This window comes from Rhinoraja longicauda, chromosome 13 (assembly GCF_053455715.1).
Source record: "Rhinoraja longicauda isolate Sanriku21f chromosome 13, sRhiLon1.1, whole genome shotgun sequence".
NCBI lineage: Eukaryota > Metazoa > Chordata > Chondrichthyes > Rajiformes > Arhynchobatidae > Rhinoraja > Rhinoraja longicauda.
In genome coordinates this window covers 23186076-23199403 of record NC_135965.1, presented here as the reverse complement: position 1 = coordinate 23199403, position 13328 = coordinate 23186076, and the positions used below count along the sequence as shown (strand labels likewise).

Genomic DNA, 13328 nt, shown 5'->3' with positions numbered 1-13328 from the left:
TTCATAGACTAGACGACCATCAAGTGGTGATTATTCAACCACCAATTGGAAATCTCCAGTGAATGGAGACACAAGGAACTGTTGATGCTGAAATCTAGAGCAAAACACAAAGTGCTGGAGGAACTCAAGTGGATCAGGCAGAATTGGTGGAGGGAATAGACAGATGACATTTTTTAGGTCGGGACCCTTCTTGAAACTGGTAACAGGTAAGTGAGGGCTTGAGAATCTGGGGCTTCTCATCGGAGTAAACATTAGCCTTATGGAAAAAAGTGTTTTCAATTGGGCGGCCCGGCGGCACAGCGGGTAGAGCTGGTGCCTGACAGCGCGCAAGGCCTGAGTTTGATCCTGACTATGGGTGCTGTCTGTATGGAGTATGTACGTTCTCTCTGTGACCGCGTGGGTTTTCTCCGGGTGCTCCGGTTTCCTCCCGCCTTCCAAAGTATTACAGGTTTATAGGTTAATTGGCTTCAGTAAAATTGTAAATTGGCCCTAGTGAGTAGGATACTGCTAGTGTCTGGGGTGAATGCTGGTCGGCGTGGACTTGGTGGGCCAAAGAGCTTGTTCCCATGGCGTATCTCTGAAGTCTAAACTCCAAATGGCCTTTGCTGTTTCCCCTGGCCTCACAAAAGGAAATGAAAACTCCTGTCATTAATAACCTTTCTTGATTTCCATTGTCTAATCAGGATCAGAGGATACCGAGGACAGAGGGTGAACGTACATTCACCATGTCCGTCCTGGTTCTTCAACAGAGCTCTCCATTAGACCCAGGCCCGCCTCTTTATTTCCCACCGCTCTACACATTACTGAGAATCTTCGCCACTGAATCTCCTTCGATTGTCCTGCAACACATTACCGGAGACTTTGTTGCATTGGGTAATTTTATTTCCCCGCTTCTGCATCAGTTTTCTGCCAATTACTATCAGTTCCTCTGCCATTGGAAACAGCTTCCTTCAATTTTGTCAAAATCACTCAACGTTTTACTCTACATCCTTTAAATTTCCCCTGAATCTAATTGATGAATTAGATTAATTGGATGAATTCCTGAGCTGCCAATCTACCACATTGTGAACGCTGCACTTTTTTCAATCTGCGCTTTCTCAGAAGCTGTATATTCTGCAATCTGTTTCCTTTCTCTTTGGCACCACCTGTTGCACTCATGTATGGTGTGATTTGACTGGAAAGCATGCATACAAAGTGGGTTTTTTTACTGTATCCCAGTATACATGACAATAATAAACCAATAAACCAATAGCTATATTTTAAGAAACAAGGAACTGCAGATGCAGGTATATAAACATGACAAAAATAAACCTAAACCTAAAATATTATAGACCCTTCAGCCCAACACATTCTTGCTGACAAAGTTGCACCATCTAAGCCAGTTCCCTTTGCCCGTGTTTTGCCCATATCCTTCTAAACCTTTGCTATCCATGTAGCTGTTGTTCACCCTCAGTGCTTCAGTATGGCACATTAGCGCAGCGGTTGAGTTGCTGCCTTACAGCGCCGGAGACCCGGGTACTATCTTGACTACGGGTACTATCTGTGTGGAGTTTGCATGTTCTCCCTGTGACCTCATGGGGTTTCTCCCATGTTCTAAAGACATGCCGGTTTGTAGGTTAATGGGCTTCGGTAAAGATTGTAAATTCTTTCTAGTGTGTAAGACTGTGTTCGTGTACGGGGTAATCGCTGGTTGGCTCAAACCCGGTAGGCCGAAGGGCCTGTTTCCCTGCGGTATCTCTAAACAAAATTTAACTAAACTCAGCCTTTCTATTTGGTCCAAGTGAAAATACAACTACCAGGATATATATATTGTTGAAATTGCCATTTCCAACTAAATGCTGCTTCAATCTTACTGAAGGCACAGCCATTTAAACCCTTATGATTAATTTAGGACCCATTTCTGCTGCCAGTTATTGGCCTTTAAACAGCATTGTGACTGGAATGAGGCCCCAGATAGCTTTGGAATTATATACATGGTTAAACACAACAGGGCCAGGCATTGGTGAAATAACAGTGTCTGAAACCTCGCCGTAGATTATGTACTAGTTTTCCAGCAGTTTGCTCGGATCAGAGATTCATGGTGAATGAAAAATTGTTGCAGGAGCCTGGATGGTAATTGTTGTTCCATCGTTAGCTTTGTAAAGATGGCAATGTAAACTCAAACTCTGCTTTGTGATTGTCACGAGGTTGTACACCAACCATTCATCAATTCACACCAGAGAGTTGATTGATTGACCAAAAGATACAGCATGGAACATTCAGCAAAACACAAGTGCTGGAGGATCTCAGCGGGCCAGGCAGCTTCTGTGGAGTGATGGACATTAAGTTCATACTGACCATCGACATAGACGTGTTTCAAAGCGCCTTTTCTAACTTTGGGAAGACTTAGTTGTTTAGTTTAGAGATACAGCATTGAAACAGGTCCTTCAGCCCACTGAGTCCACGCCGACCATTGATCACCAATTCACACTAGTTCTATGTTATCCCACTTTCTCATCCACTCTCTACATACTAGGGGCAATTTACTGAGGCCAATTAACCTACAAACCTGCACATCTTTGAGATGTGGGAGGAATCTGAAGCACCCACTGAATGACTCCTGCATTTTGTGTGAACATTGAATTCTCTAATTTCAAGTAAATTCTACTTACACTTCCCTCCCCTCCCTTCTCTCCCCCCCCACCCCCCCCCCCGCTCCCTTCCTTCACTTAGTCATTTTACCAGTTCCACAGTTCTCTACATTGTTTCCCTCGTGAGATCACACCTTCCCCAGCCAACAATGGGCCCACCAGGGCAGCACCCTGCCTGAGGTCATTTGTTGCCGGCCTTGATCTTTTCTCCAGCTCTTCAAGCTGCCTTTGAGTTAATTCACTGTAATTCACCCTCATTCTCACTAATTCTGGACTTATCCTGCACTAAACGTTATTCACATTATTCTCTTTATCGTGTATCTGTACACTGTGGGTGGGTCGACTGTAATCACGTATTGTCTTTCCACTGACTGGTTAGCACGCAACAAAAGGTCTTCATTTTTCCTTGGTGCATGTGACAATGAACTAAACTCAAACTCAGCTCATTCTGTTCTTCATTCCCCAGCAGCTAAATCGTATTGGCTGACCAGAAACACTGTCTCTCCTGATGCTCAGATCCTTGCTGTATAATTGGCAACACTTCCAACTATTTTGTAAGCAATGCGTTCTGACACCCAAAAGGGGAGCTCCAACTTGCACAGGCATTGTACATCATGGGATACTGTGCTCCCTCAAACCGCAGTCGATTGACCTTGTAACATTTTGTCTAGGCTAGCGATGCACCAGTTGAATAAAGCTGGCATCCAGTTGTAATGTCTGTGCTTTTGAGTTACATTGAACTGCAGCCCAGGGTTCCTTCACCTCCATCTCTAAAGCTGCTCAGCAGCTGCTGAAAATAAATATTTATAGGTTCTAAGGTGAGGTCAAGCTTGGATATGATGGTTTACAGTGAGGAACAGTCATCCGATACATAATCCAGATGGCTTGTGTCATGTACCAGACAGTCTGGTCCCTTGGCACATGGGAAAGCTCCGTGCACTGTGCTAGAACTTGTTGATACATTAACCATTCTCACAATCTGCTCACATTCCAGTTTGTTTTGTAAAGTAAGGACAAGGCATTGCCTCAGATGTACCTACAAAGGCCAAGATAAGACTCGATATCTTTGAGAACGTGATACTGGAAAGCTACAGAAATGTAGTGACTCTGTGTACTGCCGCAGAAGAGATCTTCTCCATTCTTTCACCCCTGTACTTATGTCTGATTGTGCTTGTGTTTAGAATGATTTTACTGGATTATACACAAAACAAAGCATTTCACTGTATCTAGGGACATGTGACAATAGAGTAATTACCACTGCTAATTTCATGAATGTGGTGTTCCTGTTATATTTGAGAAAAGAAACAAATTGTATCTCTATGGAACGCTTCATACATAGATGCAAAGACAATAGGGGCAGGAGTAGGCCATTCGGCCCTTCAAGACAGCCCGCCATTCAATATGATCATGGCTGATCATCCACAATCAGTACCCCGTTCCTGCCTTTGCCCCATATCCCTTGATTCCGCTAGCCCTAAGAGCGCTATCAAACTCTCTTTTCAATGCATCCAGTGAATCAGCCTCCACTGCCTTCTGAGGCAGAGAATTCCACAAATTCACAACTCTCTGTGTGAAAAAGTTTTTCTGCATCTAAATGGCCTACCCCTTATTCTTAAACTGTGGCCCCTGGCTCTGGACTCCCCCAACATCGGGAACATGTTTCCTGTATTTAGCGTGTCCAATCCCTTAATAATTTTATATGTTTCTATAAGATCCCATCTCATCCTTCTAAATTCCAGTGTACACAAGCCCAGTCGCTCCATTCTTTCATCATATGACAGTCCAGCCATTCAGGAATTAACCTCGCTGCACTCCCTCAATAGCAAGAATGTCCTTTCTCAAATTAGGAGACCAAAACTGCACACAATACTCCAGGTGTGGTCTCACCAGGGCCCTGTACAACTGCAAAAGGACTTCTTTGCTCCTATACTAAACTCCTCTCGTTATGAAGGCCAACATGCCATTAGATTTCTTCATTGCCTGCTGTACGTGCACGCTTACTTTCAGTGACTGATGTACAAGAACACCCAGGACTCGTTGTACTTCCCCTTTTCCTAACCTGACACCATTCAGATAATAATCTTCCTTCCTGTTCTTGCCATCAATGTGGACAACCTCACATTTATCCACATTAAACTGCATCTGCCATGCATCTGCCCACTCACCCAACCTGTCCAAGTCACTCTGCATCCTCGTAGCATGCTCTTCACAGTTCACACTGCCACCCAGCTTTGTGTCATATGCAAATTTGCTAATGTTACTTTTAATTCCTTTAAATTTCTTTGTAACCTTAAGTCATGCCGTGATATTTCCTGCCAATAAAGTACTTAAAGTGTTTAAAATTATTATTTTGAGAATGTCACCGACAAGGCCAGCGTTTATTTCCCAACACCAATCATCCTTGAGAAGGTGGTGATGAACTATCCCCTAAATTGCTGTAGACTTTCTGGTGAAGGTCCTCCTGCAATGTGGTTGGGCAGGGAGTTCCAAGATTTAGACCCAAAGACAATAAAGAACTGGCAATATATGAATGTCAGGATAGTGTGCAACTTAGAGGGGAAGATGCAGGTTGAGGTGCTCCCCTTCTCCCCCTTGGTTATAGTCATTGTGAAGAGGCTATCAGGGAAGATCATGTGAATGTATGAAATCCATTTTGTAGATGGCAACCAATGCAGCTCTGGTGTGCTACTGATGGAGGGAAGGATGTTTTTGCATGGTTTGCATTGGATTGTCCTGATTGATGTTGAAGCTGTACTCATAGAATTATGTAGCACAAAAACAGTCCCTTCTGTCCAACGTCCATGCCGACTCATCGAAACTGGTCCCATTTACCCACAAAAAAAGACACAAAGTGCTGGAGTAACTCAGCAGGTCAGGCAATATCTCTGTTGTTTTGAGTCAGGACCCTTCTTCAGGCTTGACCCAAAACGTCACCTACCATGTTCTCCAGAGATGCTGCCTGATCCACTGAGTTACTCTAGCATTTTGCATTTTTTTGGTATTAATCAGCATCTACAATTCCTTGTTTCTCCCACTTACGTCTGTTTGTTGCATATCCCTCGCAATCTTTCCTAATCATACACTCCTCCAGGCAAGTGGTGAGTGCATGCAGGATGTGTCTGACTTGTAGATGGAAAAACCTTGGGGAATCAGGAGTTGTGTCACTCACCACCTGATACACAGCCTTTGATCTGCTCTTGTAACCCTTGTATTTATGTATCCCGCAATGCTGGAGTAACTCAGTGGGTCAGGCAGCATCTAGGAGAGAGGGAATGGGTGACGTTTCGGGTCGAGACCATTCTTCAGACTGATTTTTATTTACGTTTAGTTGGTCCATGTGCATTTCTGGTCAATGGTGCACCCAAAGATTTTGAAAATGAAAGCTAGGAGATGTGGAATCATTAACTATTAAGGGTGTTAGTTTCTCCGTGTCCGAGATTGTCATTGCTGAGAAGTTCCGCTGCTCAAATGATATTTGCCTCTCACCTGAGCATTGTCCATTATTCAATTGAAAACAGTGACTAATATCCTCACTCCAAGCAGTTGCGAATAATAGAGATAGATGTAAACAACAAAACAAATGCCAGAAACTCATGATCGATCAGGCTGCATCATTGGAGAATGAAGCAGAGTCAAGATCATTGATCTGAAACTTTGACTCCTCTCTCAATTGATCCTGTTGGGTCTGCTGAGTGTTTCATATATTCTCTTTTTTTTTTGTCTCAGAATTCCAGCATCTGCCATTTATTTTTGCTTAATTGTCAACAGTGTAAGTTAAGGGATGATATTGCTCTCTTTCTCATGGGTTGGGCAGCGGATCTTCTCCGTCTGCCTGAAAGGACCAAGGGAGCTTGGTATCATGCCCCAGCTGAAACATAGCTCTTCCAATAGCGTGGGGCCCCTGCAGCACTGTACTGGTGGCAGGCATTCACAGGCAGCCACACTCTCTGTGGCTACCATGTTCAGGAGCCACAGAGAGTGGACAGAATGTGGGGAAATTGACTGCTTCAATGTAGGACGCAATGACAGGAAGTTACTCAATGTCTTCACAATAATCACCCCAGTCATAGTCATAGTGCACCTGTGCTCCCAGTGAGGACCTGCATCAGAAAATCAGGACCAAAGCTATAGTCCTAACTCCAATCCAGCTCTCCACAGAGTTCAGAATCATGTTGTATTTGAACCTAAAACTGTTGGGTGTTTTTCATTTAAAATGCGAAATAATGATATTTAAATACGGAACAAGATCTTGTGGAATAATATGGCAGCAGACTTGCATGGCATTGATCATCAGATACTTTACAGGAGCATGATCAGATCTAGAATAACAGCGAGACAAAGAAGAAACCAACAGGACTGGTGACAGACACTGATAATGGCATTGTGGTTGAGGCCACACTCAATTAGGAAAGTGGAGAGTGGGAAGAGGGGTCACAATGCATCATAAATGGTGTAGAATGAAGGAGACTGGTTTGGGCAAGAATCCAGGTGGTTTGAGTCCACACCGCCACAGTGATGGGGCAAAATACTGGAGGAAGCACAGGCTGTGGAGATGTAGGGGCAGACAGGTTTATAAGAGGTTCGACTGATAGGGTGGGTTGAGGACACAGGAGATTGAAAACAGTGAATACTGTGAAATTAAATAATTGTTGAACTGAGACACAGAACAGGTGAGTTGAGATGCGACATGTCAAGTGGCTGCCCTGTCAGTCAGTGTACAAGCAGCTCAGCTAAGGAACCTGGGCAAATGGAGGAAGAAGCTGATGGAAATATGATGTTGTACGTGTGGGCTGGCAGTGATACCGAAATTGAAAATTGGCACTCTCTCTGTGATGGAGAAATTACCAGGTGAAAAGCTCAGCTCTAAGATACACAACATAGATTATAACAATCTGAGACAGTGGCTAGTGAGAAGGATAAAAAGCAGGGCCAGATAAAGTTTAGACTGAACATGACAGCAATTACTTGTGAAAAAGGGGAATTGTGCCTACACTTGCAAAGGAAATATTTGTTGCACTTTATTTTCTGTTTGCTTCAGTTTTTTAAATTTTATTTTTACTTTTGCACTACCTATTGTACTCAAGTGTGGTACAATCTGCCTGGATAGCACACAAGACAACATTTTTCACTGTATCTCAGTACACAGGACATAAATTAAACCAAATACCAAGACCAGAAAGTTAGCGTAAGCACAATGGGCCAAACAGCCTCTTAATATAAAAAGCAATATTATATTATCATTCGCCAGAATGTTACAATTCTCAAACATTGGCAGGGCGGCTGACAGAGTAAGAAGAGAAGGAATAACCATTCACCATTCAGCACATCTCTCTTCCACTTGATTTAAGCTAAACTTACTTTAATTCCATCACCTAACTTTGTTCCATTACCCTTAATGTCACTTCTAAGGAGTTCTGCCAATGGATGAGTGAGGGGGTAGGGGTATAATTATCGCTAATGGGCAACATTCAAGCTTCAAGTTAAGTATCTGTGTGCCAGAGGTAGCCATTTCTGTTGACAATCCTCTCCACAGCTACTCTGACACTAATTCACAATGGTGAGTCTACCTTAGGTTCTCATGCCTGTAAATCCAAACACCCTCTCTGCTGCAGCACAGCCATTAATGAAGTGACAGAAATAGTAATCAATTGGTACAGAAAAGAGACATCTACTCACCAAATACCTGCTTGGTTTGGGATCCACCAAAACCTCTCTGCAAATTTGATTCAGGCATGAATGCAAGAGATGAATGTCAGAGCAAAGGTGGGGATTAACGTCACGACATTAAGGAACATTTGATTATAAATTATATTAATATTCTGCTGCAAAACACGTGGCAAAAGGAGCAAATGCACAGATCTTCCAAAAAGGAGAGTCCTGGCTAGCACCAAGGAAGCTGAGTGTAGCCATTGGAGATTGTTCATCACAGTCATGGGAAGCTATTGCAGGACACCAACCGCGATTACCTGTTTCATCAATGACTTTCCCCTCAGTATATCAAGAACTTGTCCCATTTACAATTTATCCATTGCCTCATATTAGCGTACGCAATAGTATAACATATATTTTTCCCGGTGTAGAGAATTTTGTTTAATTTAGTTTAGATATACAGCATGGAAACAGGCCTTTCGATCCACCGAGTCCGTGCCGACCAGCAATTTCCACACATTATCATATCATATCATATATATGATCATATCATATCATATATATACAGCCGGAAACAGGCCTTTTCGGCCCTCCAAGTCCGTGCCGCCCAGCGATCCCCGTACATTAACACTATCCTACACCCACTAGGGACAATTTTTACATTAACCCAGCCAATTAACCTACATACCTGTACGTCTTTGGAGTGTGGGAGGAAACCGAAGATCTCGGAGAAAACCCACGCAGGTCACGGGGAGAACGTACAAACTCCTTACAGTGCAGCACCCGTAGTCAGGATCGAACCTGAGTCTCCGGCGCTGCATTCGCTGTAAAGCAGCAACTCTACCGCTGCGCTACCGTGCCGTCCTAACACTAACCTACACACATCAGGGACAATTTACACTCATACCTCAAGCCAATTAACCTACAAACCTGTACGTCTTTGGAGTGTGGGAGGAAACCGAAGATCTCGGAGAAAACCCTCGCAGGTCACGGGGAGAACGTACAAACTCTGTACAGACAGCACCCATAGTCGGGATCGAACCCGGGTCTGCGACGCTGCAAGCGTTGTAAGGCAATAACTCTACCGCTGTGCCACCGTGGCCACAGTACATTCTAAGAACTAAAGAGCACAGGCTGGAGGAGAGAGATTTTAAGAGGGAATGTATCTTGAATGACCAGCCAGAGGAAGCTAAAGAATTGGATGCAATTATGCTTTTAATGACATTTGGACAAATACATGGATAGGGATGGTTTAGAGGAACACAGGCCAAATGCACGCAAATGGAACCATCCCAACTTGTTTGGCATGAATAAGATGGGCTGAAGGATCTGTTTCCATGCTGTAAAGTTCTACGTCGCTATCTAAATTTAGGGAGATGTATGTACCAGCTCCCACATTTACCATTAGTGATAATTTTTATCAAAAGTATCCAACATCCTGAAATCCATAGAGACCAGAATAACATTAAATCATTAAAAAATGAAGGAATTACGGAAATAACTCAGGAACAAGATAAATTCAGTTTTGAAGCCTGCTAGTTATTGTAAATTATGTTCCAGTTGCAACAATCTTCATGCTGTTGAAGGGATAGGCTGCACCTCATGCAGTTTTAATCATTTAACTGTTGAAAGATACATTTTCAAACATATAATTGGTAAGATGGAGAAAACTGGAAATACAAGGGACTTCAGATGCTGGCACCTTGAGCAAAATTCAAAGTGCTGGAGGAACTCAATGGGTCAGGCGGTATCTGTGGAGGGAATGGACAGGTGACATTTTGGGGTGGGATCCTTCTCAGATTTCAGACAGAAGGAGAAGATGGACTGTTTCATCTAACCTGCCGAAATGTCACCAAGTCTGAAGATCATGAAGAGACCTTTGTGCCATCTCACCTCCCAACCAAATGCAACACCACTCCCACCTATACCTGTCCCTTGTTAGATTGATGCACCACTGATAAAGCAATGAAAATGGAATGAAAATAACTCTTGCCCATCAACACGTAAAGTCTGCATTGTGCTCTATTTACAAAGAGAAGAAATTTGCAATTAGAAGATGACATTAGATTGTGTATTTCTAACCATAAGTCCTCTGTGTTGACCACACATGTCCAAATACATTGACCAATGAAGAAGGGGGTTAACTTGAAGTGTTTACTGGAGATTTATGGGTCAATTTTCTCTCTCAGCCCCTGAGCAGTGTAGTAAAGTAATCGCCTTTGGAAGGGGGCTGAGATTCAGGATGACTGCACTGTAATAATGGAACGACACTGTGCAGGAGGGCACTAATATTTCACCGAGAGCTGGAACTGTAATGATTCAAGAGGGAGAGAAAAAACCTGTCACCAGCACTGAGCCTCAGAGTGTATATGCAGTAGTTAGCAACAATTCTCACAGATATAAGGGGGACGATTTCTGAAGATAAATCAGAAGGGATCTGAAGATGGCTGCTTCGTGATGAAATTTGTTCAGCAAGCCTTACAGATTCAAGAGTAACGTTTGTGATATTGGCAGGATATCATCGCGTTGTAGAGTCACACAGCTACACAGTACAGAAAAGGCCACCTTGCCCATGCCAATCAAGATGCCCCCACCTACACTAATCCCACTTGCCTGCATTTGGCCCATATGCCTCTAATCCTTTCCTATCCGTTTATCTGTCCAAATATATTTTAAAAGTGAGTGAACCAAAGATCTCTTGGCAGTGTGTGGGCAATCTCTACCTGTTCTATGCTGAAGAACATCTCGGTCGGAGGGCAGGGGAAACAGCAACGTCATCCTCAAATTTCCCCTTGGATCTTTCTCCCAGTAAATAGTTAGCTCAGTTCACAGGTTAAGACTGGGCAGCAAAGGGAAGTTTGAAATGTCAAGAGCGGACTATCTCTGAGCCCTGAAACTGAAATAATTACATAAGCATTGGCTTTATTTGTAACTGTTATGCATATGGACACAGCATACATATGATGTGACATATTAAAGAACAATACATGTATATGCGTGCACATATTTTCGTGTAAAAATTGTGTATGTGTTTACAATTGGGAAAAAATGTGAATATGTTAATTAGCACAGAGCCGAGCACAGTGATTATCGTTTATTCTTTCGGGAATTGGATAGAATAGATTTTCAAACATTTGACACTTCCAGGGAACAGGTTGTTGTGAAGCATAAGAAAATAACTACAGATGCTGGTACAAATCGATTTATTCACTGAAGAAGGGTCTCGACCCGAAACGTCACCCATTCCTTCTCTCCCGAGATGCTGCCTGACCTGCTGAGTTACTCCAGCATTTTGTGAATAAATCAGGCTGTTGTGAAGTGATACACAAACATAGAATGGCGCCGATTGCAATGAGAATTCGGAGTAAGTCGCTGAATTGTATATTGGGGGCACTCGCCGCACGAACACCATATCCTGCCCTTACCCGAATCTGGCTAATGTTCAGCGTTTACATTACAATGGCAAAGTGCGCCAGTATTGCGACCAACAATGTCTGAGCAATGTTTACCTTCTGTTCTTTCAGCACCACGGATAGCGCTCGGGCCGCGGAGACTGGGAGAGAAGGGCGAGTCTGTCTACTCGCTCGGTAACACTATTGTGCTCAGCTCCCTCACACTCGTTTCATTCAATAGCTTTCATTCAGCACCCTCCGAATAGTGCAAGGATCGCGAGAAAATTTAACCCAAAACCCTGTGTCGATGCCTTCCCACGGATGCTGCCTGACCCGCTGAGCATTTCCAACATCTTCTGTTTTTATTTACAAAACCCCGTGCTGGGATTCCTCAGCGGGTCCGGCGGCATCTGTGGAGACGTTTTGGGTCGGGACCCTTCTTCAGACCCGAAACGTCGCCTGTCCATTTCCCTCCAAAGACGCTGCCCGACCCGCTGAGTTCCTCCAGCACTTTGCGTTTTGCTCAAGACTCCAGCATCTGCAGTTGCTTGTGCCTCTGTTTTTATTTGTTTGGTCTCCAGCATCTGCATTGTGTTTTAGCCTCGAATTACAGATAGGAACCAGAGAAAGGTGAGTGCATCACATCTCGTGAACCATAATATTTCTTGACCTGTGACACTGCGGCGTCCCGCCAGCGAACCTCGCCGCTGTCTGAGCCGGGCTCCAACTAAATTATCGCTCAATTTCTCCCCGTGTTGGAGGACTTTTGCAGAGAAAGCTGCAACATGGCCATGCGGACCATGACGACACCTTCTTGATGCAGACTCCTTCATTCCCTGCAGAGAAACCCTACGCGCTCGCTGTCCGGGACATTGCTGACTGCAAACGGGCTGAGTCTTTCCAAACCTCCATGTCCTGTGTCTCACACATCTATCCCACCTCTCTCTATCCCACCTATCTCTATCCCACCTATCTCTATCCCACCTATCTCTATCCCACGGCAGCACTACGTGGTTTTCTAAACAGGCAGACGGGGCTTCGCACAACCGACCCGCGGATGCAACAGAGACAAGAGGGGAATGATTTGCAAAAATGCGGGCACACTCACCCCCGAACCGTTCACCACGGGGCTTGTTTCAGCAACGGTCTCCCTTTCTGCGGGCCGTCTCCAGGGTCGCTGGGCTGGGGAGTTTGAGAGAGGCGATCTCGTCTCGCCAGCACATTGAATTTTCAGAGCGACGCTTCACGTGATCGCGCCAATTCATTATTTAATTCCCGGTTCCAGCAGCAGTCCTGCGTCAAAGGGCAGCCGGCACATCGAGGGCAGTAACTAACTAACTAACGCCGCCCTCCTCACGCTGACAGGCGGAGCCGCCTACGCTCCAACCTGGGGCTCCAGGCACACGCTCAACGCCCAGCCTCCAGGTGTCAACCGGCCCCACGGACAGAGAGTCCCAGAGACGCTGCAGCAATCCTCCTGCAGCCAGCTGACTCTACATGCTGGATGTGGCTGTGGAGAAATACAGGCCGACCCACTGCGTCTGTCTGTCTATCTGTCAGCCTGTCTGTGCCTTGTTCACAGTCTGAGTTTGTGTGTTTCTGTCAGAATGTGGGCACCTGTGTGTATGTATATGTACATGTGTGTGTGTGTGTGTAT

General features: G+C 44.5%; 1 protein-coding gene across 5 annotated transcripts in view; it reads right to left on the bottom strand.

Annotated features, from left to right (window-relative positions):
- The window catches only part of slc7a14a (solute carrier family 7 member 14a), a 67078-nt gene extending 53977 nt beyond the window's left edge, over positions 1-13101 (bottom strand). For 3 of the 5 annotated variants that reach the window (XM_078410569.1, XM_078410568.1, XM_078410571.1), the window contains exon 1: positions 12780-13101. The gene's annotated coding sequence lies outside the window, so the exon portion shown is untranslated. Of the gene's footprint in view, positions 1-8306; positions 8344-12779 lie in introns of all 5 variants that reach the window. The other 2 variants (XM_078410570.1, XM_078410567.1) reach the window with 1 other exon arrangement.
- Positions 13102-13328: the final 227 nt, after the last annotated feature.